The sequence below is a fragment of the Lipophrys pholis genome (assembly GCF_963383615.2).
Source record: "Lipophrys pholis genome assembly, chromosome: 5".
Lineage (NCBI taxonomy): Eukaryota > Metazoa > Chordata > Actinopteri > Blenniiformes > Blenniidae > Lipophrys > Lipophrys pholis.
In genome coordinates this window covers 35,135,752-35,158,067 of record NC_137628.1, presented here as the reverse complement: position 1 = coordinate 35,158,067, position 22,316 = coordinate 35,135,752, and positions in this window count along the sequence as shown.

The window sequence follows — 22,316 nt, the reverse complement described above, 5'->3', positions numbered from 1 at the left end:
CATTTTCATCATTTGTGACCAAAAACATGCTCCAGACGAGATACTGAGTTTGATTTTGGAAAAATGTTTATATTTCACAAGAACTAACTCGTACTTTCACTGATCAACCAAATACAATATTGATTCAGCATATTCAAGCAGTTTAAACTTGTTTATTCATTGGATTTACAGTAATATTGTCATTTTCATCATTTGTGGCCAAAAACGTGCTCCAGACGAGAAACCGAGCTTGATTTTGGAAAAAAGTTTATAATCACAAAAACACACTGGTACTTTCACATTTCAACCACATATAAATATTGATTCAGCATATTCAAGCAGTTTCAAGCTTTTTATTAATTGAATTTACAGTACTACTGTCAATTTCATCATTTGTGGCCAGAAACGTGCTCAAGACGAGAAACCGACCTTGGTTTTGGAAAAAAGTTTATATTTCCCAAGAACAAACTTGTACTTTCACTGATCAACCACACACAATATATATTCAGCATATTCAAGCAGTTTCAACTTGTTTATTCATTAGATTTAAGGTAATATTGTCATTTTCATCATTTGTGGCAATAAACGTGCTCCCGACGAGAAACCGAGCATGATTTTGAAAAAAAGTTTATATTTCACAAGAACAAACTCGTACTTTCACTGATCAACCACATACAATATGCAGTAGCATGTTCAAGCAGTTTCAACCTGCTTATTCATTGGATTTACTCTGCGATTGTCATTTTCATCATTTGTGACCATAAACGTGCTCCAGACGAGATACTGAGTTTGATTTTGGAAAAATGTTTATATTTCACAAGAACTAACTCGTACTTTCACTGATCAACCAAATACAATATTGATTCAGCATATTCAAGCAGTTTAAACTTGTTTATTCATTGGATTTACAGTACTACTGTCATTTTCATCATTTTGGCCAAAAACGTGCTCCAGACGAGAAACCGAGCATGATTTTGGAAGAATGTTTATATTTCAGGAGACAAACCCGTACTTTCACTGATCAACCACATACAATATTAATTCAGCATGTTCAAGCAGTTTCAACTTGTTTATTCATTGGATTTACAGTAATATTGTCATTTTCATCATTTGTGGCCAAAAACGTGCTCCAGAAGAGATACTGAGGGTGATTTGGGAAAAATCTTTATATTTCACAAGAACAAACTCGTACTTTCACTAATCAACCACATACAACATGCAGTAGCATGTTCAAGCAGTTTCAACTTGTTTATTCATTTTATTTACACTAATATTGTCCTTTTCATCATTTGTGGCAAAAAACGTGCTCCAGACGAGAAACCGAGCTTGATTTTGGAAAAAAAATTATATTTCACAAGAACTAACTCGTACTTTCACTGATCAACCTTATTCAAGATGCAGTAGCTTGTTCAAGCAGTTTCAAACTGTTTATTCATTGGCTTGACAGTAATATTGTCATTTTCATCATTTATGGCCAAAAACTTTCTCCAGACGTGATACTGAGGATGATTTGGGAAAAAAGTTTATATTTCACAAGAACAAACTCGTACTTTCACTGAGGAACCACATTCAATATGGATTCACCATGTTCAAGCAGTTTCAACTTTTTTGTTCATTGGATTTACAGTACTATTGTCAATTTCATCATTTATGTCCAAAAACGTGCTCCAGACGAGAAACCGAGCTTGATTTAAGAAAAAAGTTTAAATTTCACAAGAACTAACTCGTACTTTCACTTATCAACCAAATACAATATTGATTCAGCATATTCAAGCAGTTTAAACTTGTTTATTCATTGGATTTACAATAATATTGTTATTTTCATCATTTGTGGCCAGAAACGTGCTCCAGACGAGATACTGAGTTTGATTTTGGAAAAATGTTTATATTTCACAAGAACTAACTCGTACTTTCACTGATCAACCAAATACAATATTGATTCAGCATATTCAAGCAGTTTAAACTTGTTTATTCATTGGATTTACAGTAATCTTGTCATTTTCATCATTTGTGGCCAAAAACGTGCTCCAGACGAGAAACCGAGCTTGATTTTGGAAAAAAGTTTATAATCTCAAAAACACACTGGTACTTTCACTGATCAACCACATATAATGTTGATTCAGCATATTCAAGCAGTTTCAACTTGTTTATTCATTGGATTTACTCGGCAATTGTTATTTTCATCATTTGTGGCCAGAAACGTGCTCCAGACGAGAAACCGAGCTTGATTTTGGAAGAATGTTTATATTTCACGAGACAAACTCGAACTTTCACTAATCAACCACATACAACATGCAGTAGCATGTTCAAGCAGTTTCAACTTGTTTATTCATTTTATTTACACTAATATTGTCATTTTCATCATTTGTGGCCAAAAACGTGCTCCAGAAGAGATACTGAGGGTGATTTGGGAAAAATCTTTATATTTCACAAGAACAAACTCGTACTTTCACTAATCAACCACATACAACATGCAGTAGCATGTTCAAGCAGTTTCAACTTGTTTATTCATTTTATTTACACTAATATTGTCATTTTCATCATTTGTGGCCAAAAACTTGCTCCAGACGAGAAACCGAGCTTGATTTAGGAATAAAAATTATATTTCACAAGAACTAACTCGTACTTTCACTGATCAACCTTATTCAAGATGCAGCAGCTTGTTCAAGCAGTTTCAAACTGTTTATTCATTGGATTGACAGTAATATTTTCATTTTCATCAATCATGGCCAAAAACGTGCTCAAGACGAGAAACCGACCTTGGTTTTGGAAAAAAGTTTATATTTCCCAAGAACAAACTTGTACTTTCACTGATCAACCACATACAATATATATTCAGCATATTCAAGCAGTTTCAACTTGTTTATTCATTAGATTTAAAGTAATATTGTCATTTTCATCATTTGTGGCCATAAACGTGCTCCAGAAGAGATACTGAGGGTGATTTGGGAAAAATCTTTATATTTCACAAGAACAAACTCGTACTTTCACTAATCAACCACATACAACATGCAGTAGCATGTTCAAGCAGTTTCAACTTGTTTATTCATTTTATTTACACTAATATTGTCATTTTCATCATTTGTGGCCAAAAACTTGCTCCAGAAGAGATACTGAGGGTGATTTGGGAAAAATCTTTATATTTCACAAGAACAAACTCGTACTTTCACTGATTAACCACATACAATATTGATTCAGCATATTCAAGCAGTTTCAACTTGTTTATTCATTGGATTTACTCGGCAATTGTCATTTTCATCATTTGTGGCAAAAAACGTGCTCCAGACGAGAAACCGAGCTTGATTTAGGAATAAAAATTATATTTCACAAGAACTAACTCGTACTTTCACTGATCAACCTTATTCAAGATGCAGCAGCTTGTTCAAGCAGTTTCAAACTGTTTATTCATTGGATTGACAGTAATATTTTCATTTTCATCAATCATGGCCAAAAACGTGCTCAAGACGAGAAACCGACCTTGGTTTTGGAAAAAAGTTTATATTTCCCAAGAACAAACTTGTACTTTCACTGATCAACCACATACAATATATATTCAGCATATTCAAGCAGTTTCAACTTGTTTATTCATTAGATTTACAGTAATATTGTCATTTTCATCATTTGTGGCCATAAACGTGCTCCAGACGAGAAACCGAGCATGATTTTGGAAAAAAGTTTATATTTCACAAGAACAAACTCGTACTTTCACTGATCAACCACATACAATATGCAGTAATATGTTCAAGCAGTTTCAACCTGCTTATTCATTGGATTTACTCTGCGATTGTCATTTTCATCATTTGTGACCAAAAACATGCTCCAGACGAGATACTGAGTTTGATTTTGGAAAAATGTTTATATTTCACAAGAACTAACTCGTACTTTCACTGATCAACCAAATACAATATTGATTCAGCATATTCAAGCAGTTTAAACTTGTTTATTCATTGGATTTACAGTAATATTGTCATTTTCATCATTTGTGGCCAAAAACGTGCTCCAGACGAGAAACCGAGCTTGATTTAAGAAAAAAGTTTAAATTTCACAAGAACTAACTCGTACTTTCACTTATCAACCAAATACAATATTGATTCAGCATATTCAAGCAGTTTAAACTTGTTTATTCATTGGATTTACAATAATATTGTTATTTTCATCATTTGTGGCCAGAAACGTGCTCCAGACGAGATACTGAGTTTGATTTTGGAAAAATGTTTATATTTCACAAGAACTAACTCGTACTTTCACTGATCAACCAAATACAATATTGATTCAGCATATTCAAGCAGTTTAAACTTGTTTATTCATTGGATTTACAGTAATATTGTCATTTTCATCATTTGTGGCCAAAAACGTGCTCCAGACGAGAAACCGAGCTTGATTTTGGAAAAAAGTTTATAATCACAAAAACACACTGGTACTTTCACATTTCAACCACATATAAATATTGATTCAGCATATTCAAGCAGTTTCAAGCTTTTTATTAATTGAATTTACAGTACTACTGTCAATTTCATCATTTGTGGCCAGAAACGTGCTCAAGACGAGAAACCGACCTTGGTTTTGGAAAAAAGTTTATATTTCCCAAGAACAAACTTGTACTTTCACTGATCAACCACACACAATATATATTCAGCATATTCAAGCAGTTTCAACTTGTTTATTCATTAGATTTACAGTAATATTGTCATTTTCATCATTTGTGGCAATAAACGTGCTCCCGACGAGAAACCGAGCATGATTTTGGAAAAAAGTTTATATTTCACAAGAACAAACTCGTACTTTCACTGATCAACCACATACAATATGCAGTAGCATGTTCAAGCAGTTTCAACCTGCTTATTCATTGGATTTACTCTGCGATTGTCATTTTCATCATTTGTGACCATAAACGTGCTCCAGACGAGATACTGAGTTTGATTTTGGAAAAATGTTTATATTTCACAAGAACTAACTCGTACTTTCACTGATCAACCAAATACAATATTGATTCAGCATATTCAAGCAGTTTAAACTTGTTTATTCATTGGATTTACAGTACTACTGTCATTTTCATCATTTTGGCCAAAAACGTGCTCCAGACGAGAAACCGAGCATGATTTTGGAAGAATGTTTATATTTCAGGAGACAAACCCGTACTTTCACTGATCAACCACATACAATATTAATTCAGCATATTCAAAGCAGTTTCAACTTGTTTATTCATTGGATTTACAGTAATATTGTCATTTTCATCATTTGTGGCCAAAAACGTGCTCCAGAAGAGATACTGAGGGTGATTTGGGAAAAATCTTTATATTTCACAAGAACAAACTCGTACTTTCACTAATCAACCACATACAACATGCAGTAGCATGTTCAAGCAGTTTCAACTTGTTTATTCATTTTATTTACACTAATATTGTCCTTTTCATCATTTGTGGCAAAAAACGTGCTCCAGACGAGAAACCGAGCTTGATTTTGGAAAAAAAATTATATTTCACAAGAACTAACTCGTACTTTCACTGATCAACCTTATTCAAGATGCAGTAGCTTGTTCAAGCAGTTTCAAACTGTTTATTCATTGGCTTGACAGTAATATTGTCATTTTCATCATTTATGGCCAAAAACTTTCTCCAGACGTGATACTGAGGATGATTTGGGAAAAAAGTTTATATTTCACAAGAACAAACTCGTACTTTCACTGAGGAACCACATTCAATATGGATTCACCATGTTCAAGCAGTTTCAACTTTTTTGTTCATTGGATTTACAGTACTATTGTCAATTTCATCATTTATGTCCAAAAACGTGCTCCAGACGAGAAACCGAGCTTGATTTAAGAAAAAAGTTTAAATTTCACAAGAACTAACTCGTACTTTCACTTATCAACCAAATACAATATTGATTCAGCATATTCAAGCAGTTTAAACTTGTTTATTCATTGGATTTACAATAATATTGTTATTTTCATCATTTGTGGCCAGAAACGTGCTCCAGACGAGATACTGAGTTTGATTTTGGAAAAATGTTTATATTTCACAAGAACTAACTCGTACTTTCACTGATCAACCAAATACAATATTGATTCAGCATATTCAAGCAGTTTAAACTTGTTTATTCATTGGATTTACAGTAATCTTGTCATTTTCATCATTTGTGGCCAAAAACGTGCTCCAGACGAGAAACCGAGCTTGATTTTGGAAAAAAGTTTATAATCTCAAAAACACACTGGTACTTTCACTGATCAACCACATATAATGTTGATTCAGCATATTCAAGCAGTTTCAACTTGTTTATTCATTGGATTTACTCGGCAATTGTTATTTTCATCATTTGTGGCCAGAAACGTGCTCCAGACGAGATACTGAGTTTGATTTTGGAAAAATGATTATATTTTACAAGAACTAACTCGTACTTTCACTGATCAACCAAATACAATATTGATTCAGCATATTCAAGCAGTTTAAACTTGTTTATTCATTGGATTTACTGTAATATTGTCATTTTCATCATTTGTGGCCAAAAACGTGCTCCAGACGAGAAACCGAGCTTGATTTTGGAAAAAAGTTTATAATCACAAAAACACACTGGTACTTTCACATTTCAACCACATATAATGTTGTTTGAGATTATTCAAGCAGTTTCAACTCGTTTATTCATTGGATTTACAGTACTACTGTCATTTTCATCATTTTGGCCAAAAACGTGCTCCAGACGAGAAACCGAGCTTGATTTCGGAAAAAAGTTTATAATCACAAAAACACACTGGTACTTTCACATTTCAACCACATATAATGTTGATTGAGATTATTCAAGCAGACGAGAAACCGACCTTGGTTTTGGAAAAAAGTTTATATTTCCCAAGAACAAACTTGTACTTTCACTGATCAACCACACACAATATATATTCAGCATATTCAAGCAGTTTCAACTTGTTTATTCATTGGATTTACAGTACTACTGTCATTTTCATCATTTTGGCCAAAAACGTGCTCCAGACGAGAAACCGAGCTTGATTTTGGAAAAAAGTTTATAATCACAAAAACACACTGGTACTTTCACATTTCAACCACATATAATGTTGTTTGAGATTATTCAAGCAGTTTCAACTCGTTTATTCATTGGATTTACAGTACTACTGTCATTTTCATCATTTTGGCCAAAAACGTGCTCCAGACGAGAAACCGAGCTTGATTTTGGAAAAAAGTTTATAATCACAAAAACACACTGGTACTTTCACATTTCAACCACATATAATGTTGATTGAGATTATTCAAGCAGACGAGAAACCGACCTTGGTTTTGGAAAAAAGTTTATATTTCCCAAGAACAAACTTGTACTTTCACTGATCAACCACACACAATATATATTCAGCATATTCAAGCAGTTTCAACTTGTTTATTCATTAGATTTACAGTACTATTGTCATTTTCATCATTTGTGACCAAAAACGTGCTCCAGACGAGATACTGAGTTTGATTTTGGAAAAATGTTTATATTTCAGAAGAACTAACTCGTACTTTCACTGATCAACCAAATACAATATTGATTCAGCATTTTCGAGCAGTTTAAACTTGTTTATTCATTGGATTTAAAATAATATTGTTATTTTCATCATTTGTGGCCAAAAACGTGCTCCAGACGAGAAACCGAGCTTGATTTTGGAAGAATGTTTATATTTCACGAGACAAACTCGAACTTTCACTAATCAACCACATACAACATGCAGTAGCATGTTCAAGCAGTTTCAACTTGTTTATTCATTTTATTTACACTAATATTGTCATTTTCATCATTTGTGGCCAAAAACGTGCTCCAGAAGAGATACTGAGGGTGATTTGGGAAAAATCTTTATATTTCACAAGAACAAACTCGTACTTTCACTAATCAACCACATACAACATGCAGTAGCATGTTCAAGCAGTTTCAACTTGTTTATTCATTTTATTTACACTAATATTGTCATTTTCATCATTTGTGGCCAAAAACTTGCTCCAGAAGAGATACTGAGGGTGATTTGGGAAAAATCTTTATATTTCACAAGAACAAACTCGTACTTTCACTGATTAACCACATACAATATTGATTCAGCATATTCAAGCAGTTTCAACTTGTTTATTCATTGGATTTACTCGGCAATTGTCATTTTCATCATTTGTGGCAAAAAACGTGCTCCAGACGAGAAACCGAGCTTGATTTAGGAATAAAAATTATATTTCACAAGAACTAACTCGTACTTTCACTGATCAACCTTATTCAAGATGCAGCAGCTTGTTCAAGCAGTTTCAAACTGTTTATTCATTGGATTGACAGTAATATTTTCATTTTCATCAATCATGGCCAAAAACGTGCTCAAGACGAGAAACCGAGCATGATTTTGGAAAAAAGTTTATATTTCACAAGAACAAACTCGTACTTTCACTGATCAACCACATACAATATATATTCAGCATATTCAAGCAGTTTCAACTTGTTTATTCATTAGATTTACAGTAATATTGTCATTTTCATCATTTGTGGCCATAAACGTGCTCCAGACGAGAAACCGAGCATGATTTTGGAAAAAAGTTTATATTTCACAAGAACAAACTCGTACTTTCACTGATCAACCACATACAATATGCAGTAATATGTTCAAGCAGTTTCAACCTGCTTATTCATTGGATTTACTCTGCGATTGTCATTTTCATCATTTGTGACCAAAAACATGCTCCAGACGAGATACTGAGTTTGATTTTGGAAAAATGTTTATATTTCACAAGAACTAACTCGTACTTTCACTGATCAACCAAATACAATATTGATTCAGCATATTCAAGCAGTTTAAACTTGTTTATTCATTGGATTTACAGTAATATTGTCATTTTCATCATTTGTGGCCAAAAACGTGCTCCAGACGAGAAACCGAGCTTGATTTTGGAAAAAAGTTTATAATCACAAAAACACACTGGTACTTTCACATTTCAACCACATATAAATATTGATTCAGCATATTCAAGCAGTTTCAAGCTTTTTATTAATTGAATTTACAGTACTACTGTCAATTTCATCATTTGTGGCCAGAAACGTGCTCAAGACGAGAAACCGACCTTGGTTTTGGAAAAAAGTTTATATTTCCCAAGAACAAACTTGTACTTTCACTGATCAACCACACACAATATATATTCAGCATATTCAAGCAGTTTCAACTTGTTTATTCATTAGATTTACAGTAATATTGTCATTTTCATCATTTGTGGCAATAAACGTGCTCCCGACGAGAAACCGAGCATGATTTTGGAAAAAAGTTTATATTTCACAAGAACAAACTCGTACTTTCACTGATCAACCACATACAATATTGATTCAGCATTTTCGAGCAGTTTAAACTTGTTTATTCATTGGATTTACAATAATATTGTTATTTTCATCATTTGTGGCCAAAAACGTGCTCCAGACGAGAAACCGAGCTTGATTTTGGAAGAATGTTTCTATTTCACGAGACAAACTCGAACTTTCACTAATCAACCACATACAACATGCAGTAGCATGTTCAAGCAGTTTCAACTTGTTTATTCATTTTATTTACACTAATATTGTCATTTTCATCATTTGTGGCCAAAAACGTGCTCCAGAAGAGATACTGAGGGTGATTTGGGAAAAATCTTTATATTTCACAAGAACAAACTCGTACTTTCACTAATCAACCACATACAACATGCAGTAGCATGTTCAAGCAGTTTCAACTTGTTTATTCATTTTATTTACACTAATATTGTCATTTTCATCATTTGTGGCCAAAAACTTGCTCCAGAAGAGATACTGAGGGTGATTTGGGAAAAATCTTTATATTTCACAAGAACAAACTCGTACTTTCACTGATTAACCACATACAATATTGATTCAGCATATTCAAGCAGTTTCAACTTGTTTATTCATTGGATTTACTCGGCAATTGTCATTTTCATCATTTGTGGCAAAAAACGTGCTCCAGACGAGAAACCGAGCTTGATTTAGGAATAAAAATTATATTTCACAAGAACTAACTCGTACTTTCACTGATCAACCTTATTCAAGATGCAGCAGCTTGTTCAAGCAGTTTCAAACTGTTTATTCATTGGATTGACAGTAATATTTTCATTTTCATCAATCATGGCCAAAAACGTGCTCAAGACGAGAAACCGACCTTGGTTTTGGAAAAAAGTTTATATTTCCCAAGAACAAACTTGTACTTTCACTGATCAACCACATACAATATATATTCAGCATATTCAAGCAGTTTCAACTTGTTTATTCATTAGATTTAAAGTAATATTGTCATTTTCATCATTTGTGGCCATAAACGTGCTCCAGAAGAGATACTGAGGGTGATTTGGGAAAAATCTTTATATTTCACAAGAACAAACTCGTACTTTCACTAATCAACCACATACAACATGCAGTAGCATGTTCAAGCAGTTTCAACTTGTTTATTCATTTTATTTACACTAATATTGTCATTTTCATCATTTGTGGCCAAAAACTTGCTCCAGAAGAGATACTGAGGGTGATTTGGGAAAAATCTTTATATTTCACAAGAACAAACTCGTACTTTCACTGATTAACCACATACAATATTGATTCAGCATATTCAAGCAGTTTCAACTTGTTTATTCATTGGATTTACTCGGCAATTGTCATTTTCATCATTTGTGGCAAAAAACGTGCTCCAGACGAGAAACCGAGCTTGATTTAGGAATAAAAATTATATTTCACAAGAACTAACTCGTACTTTCACTGATCAACCTTATTCAAGATGCAGCAGCTTGTTCAAGCAGTTTCAAACTGTTTATTCATTGGATTGACAGTAATATTTTCATTTTCATCAATCATGGCCAAAAACGTGCTCAAGACGAGAAACCGACCTTGGTTTTGGAAAAAAGTTTATATTTCCCAAGAACAAACTTGTACTTTCACTGATCAACCACATACAATATATATTCAGCATATTCAAGCAGTTTCAACTTGTTTATTCATTAGATTTACAGTAATATTGTCATTTTCATCATTTGTGGCCATAAACGTGCTCCAGACGAGAAACCGAGCATGATTTTGGAAAAAAGTTTATATTTCACAAGAACAAACTCGTACTTTCACTGATCAACCACATACAATATGCAGTAATATGTTCAAGCAGTTTCAACCTGCTTATTCATTGGATTTACTCTGCGATTGTCATTTTCATCATTTGTGACCAAAAACATGCTCCAGACGAGATACTGAGTTTGATTTTGGAAAAATGTTTATATTTCACAAGAACTAACTCGTACTTTCACTGATCAACCAAATACAATATTGATTCAGCATATTCAAGCAGTTTAAACTTGTTTATTCATTGGATTTACAGTAATATTGTCATTTTCATCATTTGTGGCCAAAAACGTGCTCCAGACGAGAAACCGAGCTTGATTTTGGAAAAAAGTTTATAATCACAAAAACACACTGGTACTTTCACATTTCAACCACATATAAATATTGATTCAGCATATTCAAGCAGTTTCAAGCTTTTTATTAATTGAATTTACAGTACTACTGTCAATTTCATCATTTGTGGCCAGAAACGTGCTCAAGACGAGAAACCGACCTTGGTTTTGGAAAAAAGTTTATATTTCCCAAGAACAAACTTGTACTTTCACTGATCAACCACACACAATATATATTCAGCATATTCAAGCAGTTTCAACTTGTTTATTCATTAGATTTACAGTAATATTGTCATTTTCATCATTTGTGGCAATAAACGTGCTCCCGACGAGAAACCGAGCATGATTTTGGAAAAAAGTTTATATTTCACAAGAACAAACTCGTACTTTCACTGATCAACCACATACAATATGCAGTAGCATGTTCAAGCAGTTTCAACCTGCTTATTCATTGGATTTACTCTGCGATTGTCATTTTCATCATTTGTGACCATAAACGTGCTCCAGACGAGATACTGAGTTTGATTTTGGAAAAATGTTTATATTTCACAAGAACTAACTCGTACTTTCACTGATCAACCAAATACAATATTGATTCAGCATATTCAAGCAGTTTCAACTTGTTTATTCATTGGATTTACAGTACTACTGTCATTTTCATCATTTTGGCCAAAAACGTGCTCCAGACGAGAAACCGAGCATGATTTTGGAAGAATGTTTATATTTCAGGAGACAAACCCGTACTTTCACTGATCAACCACATACAATATTAATTCAGCATATTCAAAGCAGTTTCAACTTGTTTATTCATTGGATTTACAGTAATATTGTCATTTTCATCATTTTGGCCAAAAACGTGCTCCAGACGAGAAACCGAGCTTGATTTTGGAAGAATGTTTATATTTCACGAGACAAACTCGAACTTTCACTAATCAACCACATACAACATGCAGTAGCATGTTCAAGCAGTTTCAACTTGTTTATTCATTGGATTTACAGTAATATTTTCATTTTCATCATTTGTGGCCAAAAACGTGCTCCAGAAGAGATACTGAGGGTGATTTGGGAAAAATCTTTATATTTCACAAGAACAAACTCGTACTTTCACTAATCAACCACATACAACATGCAGTAGCATGTTCAAGCAGTTTCAACTTGTTTATTCATTTTATTTACACTAATATTGTCCTTTTCATCATTTGTGGCAAAAAACGTGCTCCAGACGAGAAACCGAGCTTGATTTTGGAAAAAAAATTATATTTCACAAGAACTAACTCGTACTTTCACTGATCAACCTTATTCAAGATGCAGTAGCTTGTTCAAGCAGTTTCAAACTGTTTATTCATTGGCTTGACAGTAATATTGTCATTTTCATCATTTATGGCCAAAAACTTTCTCCAGACGTGATACTGAGGATGATTTGGGAAAAAAGTTTATATTTCACAAGAACAAACTCGTACTTTCACTGAGGAACCACATTCAATATGGATTCACCATGTTCAAGCAGTTTCAACTTTTTTGTTCATTGGATTTACAGTACTATTGTCAATTTCATCATTTGTGGCCAGAAACGTGCTCCAGACGAGATACTGAGTTTGATTTAGGAAAAATGTTTATATTTCACAAGAACTAACTCGTACTTTCACTGATCAACCAAATACAATATTGATTCAGCATATTCAAGCAGTTTAAACTTGTTTATTCATTGGATTTACAGTAATCTTGTCATTTTCATCATTTGTGGCCAAAAACGTGCTCCAGACGAGAAACCGAGCTTGATTTTGGAAAAAAGTTTATAATCTCAAAAACACACTGGTACTTTCACTGATCAACCAAATACAATATTGATTCAGCATATTCAAGCAGTTTAAACTTGTTTATTCATTGGATTTACAATAATATTGTTATTTTCATCATTTGTGGCCAGAAACGTGCTCCAGACGAGATACAGAGTTTGATTTTGGAAAAATGATTATATTTCACAAGAACTAACTCGTACTTTCACTGATCAACCAAATACAATATTGATTCAGCATATTCAAGCAGTTTAAACTTGTTTATTCATTGGATTTACTGTAATATTGTCATTTTCATCATTTGTGGCCAAAAACGTGCTCCAGACGAGAAACCGAGCTTGATTTTGGAAAAAAGTTTATAATCACAAAAACACACTGGTACTTTCACATTTCAACCACATATAATGTTGTTTGAGATTATTCAAGCAGTTTCAACTTGTTTATTAGTTGGATTTACAGTACTACTGTCATTTTCATCATTTTGGCCAAAAACGTGCTCCAGACGAGAAACCGAGCTTGATTTATGAAAAAAGTTTAAATTTCACAAGAACTAACTCGTACTTTCACTTATCAACCAAATACAATATTGATTCAGCATATTCAAGCAGTTTAAACTTGTTTATTCATTGGATTTACAATAATATTGTTATTTTCATCATTTGTGGCCAGAAACGTGCTCCAGACGAGATACTGAGTTTGATTTTGGAAAAATGTTTATATTTCACAAGAACTAACTCGTACTTTCACTGATCAACCAAATACAATATTGATTCAGCATATTCAAGCAGTTGAAACTTGTTTATTCATTGGATTTACAGTAATATTGTCATTTTCATCATTTATGGCCAAAAACGTGCTCCAGACGAGAAACCGAGCTTGAATTTGGAAAAAAGTTTATAATCACAAAAACACACTGGTACTTTCACATTTCAACCACATATAATGTTGATTGAGATTATTCAAGCAGACGAGAAACCGACCTTGGTTTTGGAAAAAAGTTTATATTTCCCAAGAACAAACTCTTACTTTCACTGATCAACCAAATACAATATTGATTCAGCATATTCAAGCAGTTTAAACTTGTTTATTCATTGGATTTACAGTAATATTGTCATTTTCATCATTTGTGGCCAAAAACGTGCTCCAGACGAGAAACCGAGCTTGATTTTGGAAAAAAGTTTATAATCTCAAAAACACACTGGTACTTTCACATTTCAACCACATATAAATATTGATTCAGCATATTCAAGCAGTTTCAAGCTTTTTATTAATTGAATTTACAGTACTACTGTCAATTTCATCATTTGTGGCCAGAAACGTGCTCAAGACGAGAAACCGACCTTGGTTTTGGAAAAAAGTTTATATTTCCCAAGAACAAACTTGTACTTTCACTGATCAACCACACACAATATATATTCAGCATATTCAAGCAGTTTCAACTTGTTTATTCATTAGATTTACAGTACTATTGTCATTTTCATCATTTGTGACCAAAAACGTGCTCCAGACGAGATACTGAGTTTGATTTTGGAAAAATGTTTATATTTCACAAGAACTAACTCGTACTTTCACTGATCAACCAAATACAATATTGATTCAGCATTTTCGAGCAGTTTAAACTTGTTTATTCATTGGATTTAAAATAATATTGTTATTTTCATCATTTGTGGCCAAAAACGTGCTCCAGACGAGAAACCGAGCTTGATTTTGGAAGAATGTTTATATTTCACGAGACAAACTCGAACTTTCACTAATCAACAATATACAACATGCAGTATAATGTTCAAGCAGTTTCAACTTGTTTATTCATTTTATTTACACTAATATTGTCATTTTCATCATTTGTGGCCAAAAACGTGCTCCAGAAGAGATACTGAGGGTGATTTGGGAAAAATCTTTATATTTCACAAGAACAAACTCGTACTTTCACTGATTAACCACATACAATATTGATTCAGCATATTCAAGCAGTTTCAACTTGTTTATTCATTGGATTTACTCGGCAATTGTCATTTTCATCATTTGTGGCAAAAAACGTGCTCCAGACGAGAAACCGAGCTTGATTTAGGAAAAAAAATTATATTTCACAAGAACTAACTCGTACTTTCACTGATAAACCTTATTCAAGATGCAGCAGCTTGTTCAAGCAGTTTCAAACTGTTTATTCATTGGATTGACAGTAATATTTTCATTTTCATCAATCATGGCCAAAAACGTGCTCAAGACGAGAAACCGACCTTGGTTTTGGAAAAAAGTTTATATTTCCCAAGAACAAACTTGTACTTTCACTGATCAACCACATACAATATATATTCAGCATATTCAAGCAGTTTCAACTTGTTTATTCATTAGATTTACAGTACTATTGTCATTTTCATCATTTGTGGCCAAAAACGTGCTCCAGACGAGAAACCGAGCTTGATTTTGGAAAAAAGTTTATAATCTCAAAAACACACTGGTACTTTCACTGATCAACCACATATAATGTTGATTCAGCATATTCAAGCAGTTTCAATTTGTTTATTCATTGGATTTACTCGGCAATTGTTATTTTCATCATTTGTGGCCAGAAACGTGCTCCAGACGAGATACAGAGTTTGATTTTGGAAAAATGTTTATATTTCAGAAGAACTAACTCGTACTTTCACTGATCAACCAAATACAATATTGATTCAGCATATTCAAGCAGTTTAAACTTGTTTATTCATTGGATTTACTGTAATATTGTCATTTTCATCATTTGTGGCCAAAAACGTGCTCCACACGAGAAACCGAGCTTGATTTTGGAAAAAAGTTTATAATCTCAAAAACACACTGGTACTTTCACATTTCAACCACATATAATGTTGTTTGAGATTATTCAAGCAGTTTCAACTTGTTTATTAGTTGGATTTACAGTACTACTGTCATTTTCATCATTTTGGCCAAAAACGTGCTCCAGACGAGAAACCGAGCTTGATTTTGGAAAAAAGTTTATAATCACAAAAACACACTGGTACTTTCACATTTCAACCACATATATTGTTGTTTGAGATTATTCAAGCAGTTTCAACTCGTTTATTCATTGGATTTACAGTACTACTGTCATTTTCATCATTTTGGCCAAAAACGTGCTCCAGACGAGAAACCGAGCTTGATTTATGAAAAAAGTTTAAATTTCACAAGAACTAACTCGTACTTTCACTTATCAACCAAATACAATATTGATTCAGCATATTCAAGCAGTTTAAACTTGTTTATTCATTGGATTTACAATAATATTGTTATTTTCATCATTTGTGGCCAGAAACGTGCTCCAGACGAGATACTGAGTTTGATTTTGGAAAAATGTTTATATTTCACAAGAACTAACTCGTACTTTCACTGATCAACCAAATACAATATTGATTCAGCATATTCAAGCAGTTTCAACTTGTTTACTCATTGGATTTACTCGGCAATTGTCATTTTCATCATTTGTGGCCTTAAACGTGCTCCAGACGAGAAACCGAGCTTGATTTTGGAAAAAAGTTTATAATCACAAAAACACACTGGTACTTTCACTGATCAACCAAATACAATATTGATTCAGCATATTCAAGCAGTTTCAACTTGTTTATTCATTGGATTTACTGTAATATTGTCATTTTCATCATTTGTGGCCAAAAACGTGCTCCAGACGAGAAACCGAGCTTGATTTTGGAAAAAAGTTTATAATCACAAAAACACACTGGTACTTTCACATTTCAACCACATATAATGTTGATTGAGATTATTCAAGCAGTTTCAACTCGTTTATTCATTGGATTTACAGTTCTACTGTCATTTTCATCATTTGTGGCCAAAAACGTGCTCCAGAAGAGATACTGAGGGTGATTTGGGAAAAATCTTTATATTTCACAAGAACAAACTCGTACTTTCACTGATTAACTACATACAATATTGATTCAGTATATTCAAGCAGTCTCAACTTTTTTATTCATTGGATTTACTCGGCAATTGCCATTTTCATCATTTGTGGCCTTAAACGTGCTCCAGACAAGAAACCGAGCTTGATTTTGGAAAAAAGTTTATAATCACAAAAACACACTGGTACTTTCACTGATCAACCACATACAATATTGATTCAGCATATTCAAGCAGTTTCAACTTGTTTATTCATTGGATTTACTGTAATATTGTCATTTTCATCATTTGTGGCCAAAAACGTGCTCCAGACGAGAAACCGAGTTTGATTTTGGAAAAATGTTTATATTTCACAAGAACTAACTCGTACTTTCACTGATCAACCAAATACAATATTGATTCAGCATTTTCGAGCAGTTTAAACTTGTTTATTCATTGGATTTAAAATAATATTGTTATTTTCATCATTTGTGGCCAAAAACGTGCTCCAGACGAGAAACCGAGCTTGATTTTGGAAGAATGTTTATATTTCACGAGACAAACTCGAACTTTCACTAATCAACCACATACAACATGCAGTAGCATGTTCAAGCAGTTTCAACTTGTTTATTCATTTTATTTACACTAATATTGTCATTTTCATCATTTTTGGCCAAAAACGTGCTCCAGAAGAGATACTGAGGGTGATTTGGGAAAAATCTTTATATTTCACAAGAACAAACTCGTACTTTCACCGATTAACCACATACAATATTGATTCAGCATATTCAAGCAGTTTCAACTTGTTTATTCATTGGATTTACTCGGCAATTGTCATTTTCATCATTTGTGGCAAAAAACGTGCTCCAGACGAGAAACCGAGCTTGATTTAGGAAAAAAAATTATATTTCACAAGAACTAACTCGTACTTTCACTGATAAACCTTATTCAAGATGCAGCAGCTTGTTCAAGCAGTTTCAAACTGTTTATTCATTGGATTGACAGTAATATTTTCATTTTCATCAATCATGGCCAAAAACGTGCTCAAGACGAGAAACCGACCTTGGTTTTGGAAAAAAGTTTATATTTCCCAAGAACAAACTTGTACTTTCACTGATCAACCACATACAATATATATTCAGCATATTCAAGCAGTTTCAACTTGTTTATTCATTAGATTTACTGTACTATTGTCATTTTCATCATTTGTGGCCAAAAACGTGCTCCAGACGAGAAACCGAGCTTGATTTTGGAAAAAATTTTATAATCTCAAAAACACACTGGTACTTTCACTGATCAACCACATATAATGTTGATTCAGCATATTCAAGCAGTTTCAATTTGTTTATTCATTGGATTTACTCGGCAATTGTTATTTTCATCATTTGTGGCCAGAAACGTGCTCCAGACGAGATACAGAGTTTGATTTTGGAAAAATGTTTATATTTCAGAAGAACTAACTCGTACTTTCACTGATCAACCAAATACAATATTGATTCAGCATATTCAAGCAGTTTAAACTTGTTTATTCATTGGATTTACTGTAATATTGTCATTTTCATCATTTGTGGCCAAAAACGTGCTCCAGACGAGAAACCGAGCTTGATTTTGGAAAAAAGTTTATAATCACAAAAACACAATGGTACTTTCACATTTCAACCACATATAATGTTGATTGAGATTATTCAAGCAGTTTCAACTCGTTTATTCATTGGATTTACAGTTCTACTGTCATTTTCATCATTTTTGGCCAAAAACGTGCTCCAGAAGAGATACTGAGGGTGATTTGGGAAAAATCTTTATATTTCACAAGAACAAACTCGTACTTTCACTGATTAACTACATACAATATTGATTCAGTATATTCAAGCAGTCTCAACTTTTTTATTCATTGGATTTACTCGGCAATTGCCATTTTCATCATTTGTGGCCTTAAACGTGCTCCAGACAAGAAACCGAGCTTGATTTTGGAAAAAAGTTTATAATCACAAAAACACACTGGTACTTTCACATTTCAACCACATATAATGTTGATTGAGATTATTCAAGCAGTTTCAACTCGTTTATTCATTGGATTTACAGTACTACTGTCATTTTCATCATTTTGGCCAAAAACGTGCTCCAGACGAGAAACCGAGCTTGATTTATGAAAAAAGTTTAAATTTCACAAGAACTAACTCGTACTTTCACTTATCAACCAAATACAATATTGATTCAGCATATTCAAGCAGTTTAAACTTGTTTATTCATTGGATTTACAATAATATTGTTATTTTCATCATTTGTGGCCAGAAACGTGCTCCAGACGAGATACTGAGTTTGATTTTGGAAAAATGTTTATATTTCACAAGAACTAACTCGTACTTTCACTGATCAACCAAATACAATATTGATTCAGCATATTCAAGCAGTTTCAACTTGTTTACTCATTGGATTTACTCGGCAATTGTCATTTTCATCATTTGTGGCCTTAAACGTGCTCCAGACGAGAAACCGAGCTTGATTTTGGAAAAAAGTTTATAATCACAAAAACACACTGGTACTTTCACTGATCAACCAAATACAATATTGATTCAGCATATTCAAGCAGTTTCAACTTGTTTATTCATTGGATTTACTGTAATATTGTCATTTTCATCATTTGTGGCCAAAAACGTGCTCCAGACGAGAAACCGAGCTTGATTTTGGAAAAAAGTTTATAATCACAAAAACACACTGGTACTTTCACGTTTCAACCACATATAATGTTGATTGAGATTATTCAAGCAGTTTCAACTCGTTTATTCATTGGATTTACAGTTCTACTGTCATTTTCATCATTTTGGCCAAAAACGTGCTCCAGACGAGAAACCGAGCTTGATTTTGGAAGAATGTTTATATTTCACGAGACAAACTCGAACTTTCACTAATCAACCACATACAACATGCAGTAGCATGTTCAAGCAGTTTCAACTTGTTTATTCATTGGATTTACAGTAATATTTTCATTTTCATCATTTGTGGCCAAAAACGTGCTCCAGAAGAGATACTGAGGGTGATTTGGGAAAAATCTTTATATTTCACAAGAACAAACTCGTACTTTCACTAATCAACCACATACAACATGCAGTAGCATGTTCAAGCAGTTTCAACTTGTTTATTCATTTTATTTACACTAATATTGTCCTTTTCATCATTTGTGGCAAAAAACGTGCTCCAGACGAGAAACCGAGCTTGATTTTGGAAAAAAAATTATATTTCACAAGAACTAACTCGTACTTTCACTTATCAACCAAATACAATATTGATTCAGCATATTCAAGCAGTTTAAACTTGTTTATTCATTGGATTTACAATAATATTGTCATTTTCATCATTTGTGGCCAGAAACGTGCTCCAGACGAGATACTGAGTTTGATTTTGGAAAAATGTTTATATTTCACAAGAACTAACTCGTACTTTCACTGATCAACCAAATACAATAGTGATTCAGCATATTCAAGAAGTTTAAACTTGTTTATTCATTGGATTTACAGTAATATTGTCATTTTCATCATTTGTGGCCAAAAACGTGCTCCAGACGAGAAACCGAGCTTGATTTTGGAAAAAAGTTTATAATCTCAAAAACACACTCGTACTTTCACTGATCAACCAAATACAATATTGATTCAGCATATTCAAGCAGTTTCAACTCGTTTATTCATTGGCTTGACAGTAATATTGTCATTTTCATCATTTATGGCCAAAAACTTTCTCCAGACGTGATACTGAGGATGATTTGGGAAAAAAGTTTATATTTCACAAGAACAAACTCGTACTTTCACTGAGGAACCACATACAATATGGATTCACCATGTTCAAGCAGTTTCAACTTTTTTGTTCATTGGATTTACAGTACTATTGTCAATTTCATCATTTATGTCCAAAAACGTGCTCCAGACGAGAAACCGGGCTTGATTTATGAAAAAAGTTTAAATTTCACAAGAACTAACTCGTACTTTCACTTATCAACCAAATACAATATTGATTCAGCATATTCAAGCAGTTTAAACTTGTTTATTCATTGGATTTACAATAATATTGTTATTTTCATCATTTGTGGCCAGAAACGTGCTCCAGACGAGATACTGAGTTTGATTTTGGAAAAATGTTTATATTTCACAAGAACTAACTCGTACTTTCACTGATCAACCAAATACAATATTGATTCAGCATATTCAAGCAGTTTAAACTTGTTTATTCATTGGATTTACAGTAATATTGTCATTTTCATCATTTGTGGCCAAAAACGTGCTCCAGACGAGAAACCGAGCTTGATTTTGGAAAAAAGTTTATAATCTCAAAAACACACTGGTACTTTCACTGATCAACCACATATAATGTTGATTCAGCATATTCAAGCAGTTTCAATTTGTTTATTCATTGGATTTACTCGGCAATTGTTATTTTCATCATTTGTGGCCAGAAACGTGCTCCAGACGAGATACAGAGTTTGATTTTGAAAAAATGATTATATTTCACAAGAACTAACTCGTACTTTCACTGATCAACCAAATACAATATTGATTCAGCATATTCAAGCAGTTTAAACTTGTTTATTCATTGGATTTACTGTAATATTGTCATTTTCATCATTTGTGGCCAAAAACGTGCTCCAGACGAGAAACCGAGCTTGATTTTGGAAAAAAGTTTATAATCACAAAAACACACTGGTACTTTCACATTTCAACCACATATAATGTTGTTTGAGATTATTCAAGCAGTTTCAACTTGTTTATTAGTTGGATTTACAGTACTACTGTCATTTTCATCATTTTGGCCAAAAACGTGCTCCAGACGAGAAACCGAGCTTGATTTATGAAAAAAGTTTAAATTTCACAAGAACTAACTCGTACTTTCACTTATCAACCAAATACAATATTGATTCAGCATATTCAAGCAGTTTAAACTTGTTTATTCATTGGATTTACAATAATATTGTTATTTTCATCATTTGTGGCCAGAAACGTGCTCCAGACGAGATACTGAGTTTGATTTTGGAAAAATGTTTATATTTCACAAGAACTAACTCGTACTTTCACTGATCAACCAAATACAATATTGATTCAGCATATTCAAGCAGTTGAAACTTGTTTATTCATTGGATTTACAGTAATATTGTCATTTTCATCATTTATGGCCAAAAACGTGCTCCAGACGAGAAACCGAGCTTGAATTTGGAAAAAAGTTTATAATCACAAAAACACACTGGTACTTTCACATTTCAACCACATAT